Source organism: Papio anubis, chromosome 9, assembly GCF_008728515.1.
Source record: "Papio anubis isolate 15944 chromosome 9, Panubis1.0, whole genome shotgun sequence".
NCBI lineage: Eukaryota > Metazoa > Chordata > Mammalia > Primates > Cercopithecidae > Papio > Papio anubis.
In genome coordinates this window covers 10,099,596-10,106,352 of record NC_044984.1, presented here as the reverse complement: position 1 = coordinate 10,106,352, position 6,757 = coordinate 10,099,596, and the positions used below count along the sequence as shown (strand labels likewise).

The 6,757-nt window shown below is 43.4% G+C and overlaps 1 pseudogene; it reads left to right on the top strand.

The window, feature by feature from the left end:
- The first annotated feature begins 2,764 nt into the window (after positions 1–2,764).
- On the top strand, positions 2,765–6,419 carry LOC101023310 (annotated as a pseudogene).
- Positions 6,420–6,757: the final 338 nt, after the last annotated feature.

Sequence of the window (6,757 nt, the reverse complement as noted above, 5' to 3'; positions counted from 1 at the left end):
ATAATAACATAAACAAGTGTCTCACAGAAGTTACTCTATAAATAACAACTATTTTTATAAAATATTATCTTACAATAACTGGTATATTTAATAACTGGTATATTAGAAGATGAGATATTTCAATGCCACACCTCTACAACCATTTGATCTTTGACAAACCTGACAAAAACAAGCAATGGGGAAAGGATTCCCTATTTAATAAATGGTGCTGGGAAAACTGGCTAGTCATATGCAGAAAACAGAAAACTGGACCCCTTCCTTACATCTTATACAAAAATTAACTCAAGATGGATTAAAGACTTACATGTAAAACCCAAAACCATAAAAACCCTAGAAGAAAACCTAGGCAATACCATTCAGGACATAGGCATGGGCAAAGACTTCATGACTAAAAGACCAAAAGCAATTGCAACAAAAGCCAAAATTGACAGATGGGATCCAGTTAAACTGAAGAGCTTCTGCACAGCAAAAGAAGCTGTCATCAGAGTGAACAGGTAACCTACAGAATGGGAGGAAAAAATTGCAGTCTACCCATCTGACAAAGATCTAATATCTCAGCATCTACAAGGAACTTAAGCAAATTTACAAAAAAAAAAATAACCTCATCAAAAAGTGGGCAAAGGATATGAACAGACAGTTCTCAAAAGAAGACATTCATGTGGCCAACAAACACATGAAAAAAGGCTCATCATTACTGGTCATTAGAGAAATGCAAATTAAAATCACAATGAGATACCATCTCACGCCAGTTACAATGGTGATTATTAAGTCAGGAAACAACAGATACTGGTGAGGCTATGGAGAAATAGGAATGCTTTTATACTGTTGGTGGGAGTATAAATTAGTTCAACCATTGTGGAAGACGGTGTGGCGATTCCTCAAGGATCTAAAACCAGAAATACCATTTGACCTAGCAATCTCATTACTGGGTATATACCCAAAGGATTATAAATCATTCTACTATAAAGACACATGCACATGTATGTTTATTGCAGCACTATTGACAATAGCAAAGACTTGGAACCAACCCAAATGCCCATCAATGATAGACTGGATAAAGAAAATATGGCACATATACACCAGGGAATACTATGCAGCCATAAAAAAAATAATGAGTTATTGTCCTTTGCAGGAACATGGATGAAGCTGGAAGCCATCATTCTCACCAAACTAACACAAGAACAGAAAACCAGACACTGCATGTTCTCACTCATAAGTGGGAGTTGCACAATGAGAACACATGGACACAGGGAGGGAAACATCAAACACTGGGGCCATGTTGGGGGGTGGGGGGCAAGGGGATAGAGAGCATTAGGACAAATACCTAATGCATGCAGGGCTTAAAACCTAGATGATGGGTTGATAGGTGCAGCAAACCACCATGGCACATGTATACGTATGCAACAAACTTGCAAGTTCTGCACATGTATCCCAGAATTTAAAGTAAAATTAAAAAAAAAAAAAAAAAAGAATAACAAAAATTTCATCCTTCTACTTCAAAGCTTCTCTTTAAAAAAAAAAAAAATAGAAGATGAGATATTTCAAAAATATAAGTTGTGACCATCCACAAGTTATCTGCACCCATGGTTCAAAGTTTTCTGATTAGTTATGAAATATGAGTAGATTTATGGTTCTCACTTTTTGGTGTGAGTGAGTGAGTGCATAAAATTGCAGATTCCACAAATTTTGACTTCGTGCATCGCAGGGCTCTGCGTTTTTGAAAAACATGCCAATAATTCATTCCAAAGCTGGTAGTCAGTTTGGAGGCGAACTTTGATAAATATTGGCCTAGAAGATCTCCAAAGTCTCATCCAGCTCTAAAATGACAAAATAAATTTTTTTAAGCTGTCATGGGGTTACGGGGGAAGGAGGGCACTTTTCAACAAATTGAAATGCCCGGGAAAATTAGAGGTGTTCCAAATTACATGGAACTCTTCACAGGGTTTTTTTCTCTTTGTGGGTAGATACATTCCAAAGACCAAATTCCATATTAGTTGTTTGCTCAGAGATGCAATGTAAGGTCTGATATGATTCCAAAGATTAGTAGAGTAAATATTGACCCAGTTAGCTCTAAAATGGATGAGGGACAGTTCCTAAGGAAATTATAGCATATTAGAAACACCATGCCATCTGTAGAATTGCCATTCTTATCTCTAAAGATACTTCTTTCCAGAGATTCTTGAAGTCCTGGAACCATGTTGGCAAATTCTTCCTCCTTGGCTCTTTTCTTCTTTTCTTTTCTTTTTTTTTTTTTTTGAGACGGAATCTCGCTCTGTCGCCCAGGCTGGAGTGCAGTGGTGCAATCTCAGCTTACTGCAAACTCAGCCTCCCGGGTTTATGCCATTCTCCTGCCTCAGCCTCCTGAGTAGCTGGGACTACAGGTGCCTGCCACCGCACCCGGCTAATTTTTTGTATTTTTATTAGAGACGGGGTTTCACCATGGTAGCCAGGATGGTCTCCATCTCCCGACCTCATGATCCACCTGCCTCGGCCTCCCAAAGTGCTAGGATAAGAGTGAGCCACTGCACCGGGCTGCGTTTTTTCTTTTAGGGTCTGCACTGGTGATTGCCTTTCTTTTATGATAATCTATTCAGTCACTACTAATCAAATCACAACCCCTCTTGCTTTCATTAAAATCAGTGTCCTTAATGAGATTTGAGAAGCAAACGACATCAACAGCTCCAAATTCTTTAGTTCACACTGCAGCCAGTTTCCCCCTCCCCACAACCCCTCACCCCTTTTACCCACCGATCCACACACTCCCCACCCGCATCCACACATTGGCTAAAAGTAGCAATCAATGAGGGCCTTTTCACTTTGTTACCAGAGGAGGAAAGGAAGAGTCAACCATCTCAGCACAGTTAGAAAACAACACTAGTAACTCACTCAGTACATGCCAGCACTGTGGGTAATTTATTCAGCCTGCCCCTACCTCCATGCATTCAGGTTACTTTAGACCTCCATCCACAGGTTCCCTAAAGGAGGCACGGCTACAGCAAAAATTAAATAAAATCAAAATTCTCCATTGAGACAATTTTCCTGGATGTGCTCTGTAATTAGTTATTTATGCTCCATGCAAATAATCCTAAAATCTTAAGACAGACTAGAAAGGTCACATTGTGCATGATTTCATTTATATGGAAGTATTCAATTTCTATGAAAATACATCCAGGATAGGTAAATCCCTAGAGGCAGAAAGCAGACTGGTAGTTGCCCAGGAGCTAGAGAGGATACTAGGGAGTGGCTGCTTAAGGAATATGGGGTTTTCTTTTGGGGATAGGAAAAAGTTTTGAAAATAGAGGTGGTAGTTACACAAGTCTATATATGCTGAACGCCACTGAATTGTCTACTTTAAAATGCTTAATACTATGTTATGTCAATTTCACCTCAATTTTTAAAAATCTTGATTAAGAGGAAAACTCCTCCGCTCGGCCGGCCCCGCTAAAAGCGCTCTCCACTGCTGTCCTCTTCAACTCAACATGGTGGCCCACTGGGCAATTGGCATCCTCAGCCACTTCTCTGCCTTCAGGATCCTCTGCTCCCGAAGTTATATATGCTGCAGTTTTACAGTCTTCTGCTTTGCTGACCAGAACCCATATGAACCACGGAGTCAAAGGGGATGTGGCAATTATTCGAATTAACTCTCCCAATTCCAAGGTAAATACACTGAATGAAGAGCTGCATTCAGAGTTCACAGAAGTTATGAATGAAATCTGGGTTACTAATCACATCAGAAGTGCCGCCCTTATCTCATCAAAGCCAGGCTGCTTTATTGCAGGTGCTGATATCAACATGTTAGCCACTTGCAAGACCCCTCAAGAAGTAACACAGATGTCACAAGAAGCATAGAGAACATTTGAGAAACTTGAGAAGGTCACAAAGCCTGTTTGATCCATCAATGGATCCTGCCTGGGAGGAGGACTTGAGCTTGCCATTTCATGCCAATACAGAATAGCAACAAAAGACGGAAAAACGTATTAGGTGCCCCTGAAGTCTTGCTGGGGATCTTACCAGGAGCAGGAGGCACACAAAGGTTGCCCAAAAAGGTGGGTGTGCCTGCTGCTTTTGACGTGATGCTGCCTAGTAGAAACATTCATGCAGACAGGGCAAAGAAAATGGGACTGGTTGACCGATTGGTGGAACCCCTGGGAACAGGACTAAAACCTCCAGAGTAACGGGCAATCGAATACCAAAAGAAGTTGCAATTACTTTTGCCAAAGGTCTAGCTGATAAGATCTCTCCAAAGAGAGACAAGGGATTGGTGGAAAAATTGACAGGGTACGCCATGACCATTCCATTTGTCAGGCAACAGGTTTCCAAAAAAGTAGAAGAAAAAGTGCGAAAGGAGACTAAAGGCCTTTATCCTGCGCCTCTGAAAATAATTGATGTGGTAAAGACTGGAATTGAGCAAGGGAGTGATGCTGGTTCTCTCTCTGAATCTCAGAAATTTGGAGAGCTTGCAATGACCAGTGAATCAAAGGCCTTGATGGGACTCTGCAATGGTCAGGTCTTGTGCAAGAAGAATAAATTTGGAGCTCCACAGAAGGATGTGAAGCATCTGGTTATTCTTGGTGAAGGGCTGAAGGGAGCAGACATTGCCCAAGTCTCTGTGGATAAGACGCTAAAGACTATACTTAAAGATGCCACACTCACTAGGCTAGGCCAAGGACAGCAACAAGTGTTCAAAGGATTGAATGATAAAGTGAAGAAGAAAGCTCTAACATCATTTGAAACCTCCAGAGGAATCATTTGAAAGGGATTCCATCTTCAGCAACTTGGCTGGGCAGCTTGATTAGCAATGTTTTAAAGGTCGACATGGTGATTGAAGCTGTGTTTGAGGGCCTTAGTCTTAAGCACAGAGTGCTAAAGGAAGTAGAAGCGGTGGTTCCAGATCACTGTGTCTTTGCCAGTAACACATCTGCTTTCCCAATCAGTGAAATCGCTGCTGTCAGCAAAAGACCTGAGAAGGTGATTGGCATGCACTACTTCTCTCCCATTGACAAGATGCAGCTGCTGGAGATGATTACAACCGAGAAAACTTCCAAAGACACCAGTGCTTCAGCTGTAGCAGTCGGTCTCAAGCAGGCGAAGGTCATCATTGTGGTTAAGGATGGACCTGGCTTCTATACCACCAGATGTCTTTCGCCCATGATGTCTGAAGTCATCTGAATCCTCCAGGAAGGAGTTGACCTCAAGAAGCTGGATTCCCTGACCACAAGCTTTGGCTTTCCTGTGGGTGCCGCCACACTGGTGGATGAAGTTGGGGTGGATGTAGCGAAACACGTGGCGGAAGATCTGCGCAAAGCCTTTGGGGAGCGGTGTGGAGGTGGAAACCCAGAACTGCTGACACAGATGGTGTTCAAGGGCTTCCTAGGTTGCAAGTCTGGGAAGGGCGTTTACATCTATCAGGAGAATGTGAAGAGTAAGAATTTGAATTCTGACGTGGATAGTATCTTAGTGAGTCTAAAGATGCCTCCTAAGTCTAAAGTCTCCTCAGGCGAAGACATCCAGTTCCGCCTGGCGATAAGATTTGTGGATGAGGCAGTCATGTGCCTGCGAGAGGGGATCTTGGCCACACCTGCAGAGGGAGACATCACAGCCATCTTTGGGCTCGGCTTCCCGCCTTGTCTTGGAGGGCCTTTCTGCTTTGTGGATCTGCATGGCACCCAGAAGATAGTGGGCCGGCTCAAGAAGTATGAGGCTGCCTGTGGAAAACAGTTCACTCCATGCTAGCTGCTGGCTGACCACACTAACAGCCCTAACGAGAAGTTCTCAGTGAGCAGGTCTCATGCCTCACTCGGTCAGTGCGCTAACCCCAGCTGCAGGCAGTGCTGGTTTTCCAACAGAGTGGCGTCTAGATTTATCAGAGTAACGAGAAGGAAGACAAACCCTGGCATTGGGTTTGCTCCCTGATTAAAGTGCCTTCAGCCAAAGACCATCTCTCCCTCCTGGTGAAGTCTGACTGTGAATTCGAGTTTGCACTTCCTATCGGAAGGTGGAACCCGCTGTGCTCATTGTGTAAGCCCTGAGGCCTAGAGTGGCAGCCAAGAGCCATCTGGAGCCATCTCTGCCTGTTCCTCCCAGGAGGCCAGGGTGGCCAGGGGTGGGGAGGGCAATTCTGCACCCAGCCAAACACGTAACAGTAAACTCTGTATCAGCGTCTCTGCCTGGTTTTTCCTCTTTCTTCTGTCTTTGCCCTTCTGGTTGAGATGCCTCCTTCGAAAAGCAAGCTGGAAGAAAGCCCTGTGCTTTGGGAGTAAGAATGCTTGTGCAGAATTCTAGGCAGCACCTTAGGGAGGGACTGTGATGAGAGAAAGTGGGACCTGGTGGGCTTAAAACCACACACACCTGCCTGTGTAGATGCTTTGCCTGGGCTTCTGCTCACCATGGTGTACCAGGATATTAAAGCTCTTTCCCCAGGAAAAAAAAAAAAAACCTGATTAAACTCAGAGACTTCTAGGGACCGAATAGCCAGAAAAAAGAAACAAGCAATGACTGGGCTGTTCTCTTTTCAGGTATGTTATTAGTTTGTACAGTCAGAGGAGAAAATCCATAAATAAGGGGTGCAAAAATGACAAGGGCTCTGGGACCGAGAAGAAAGAACAGATATGGGAATGGGAGGAAAGAGCCCAGGATATCAATGGAAAGTTCACTTGGCCAAAACTAGGCAGCAGATGTGAAGAGGGGAACTAAAGGCGGTGAGCAGATGTATGTTTTCCCTGAACAGGAGGACATGTGATACATTTATAGTATAATT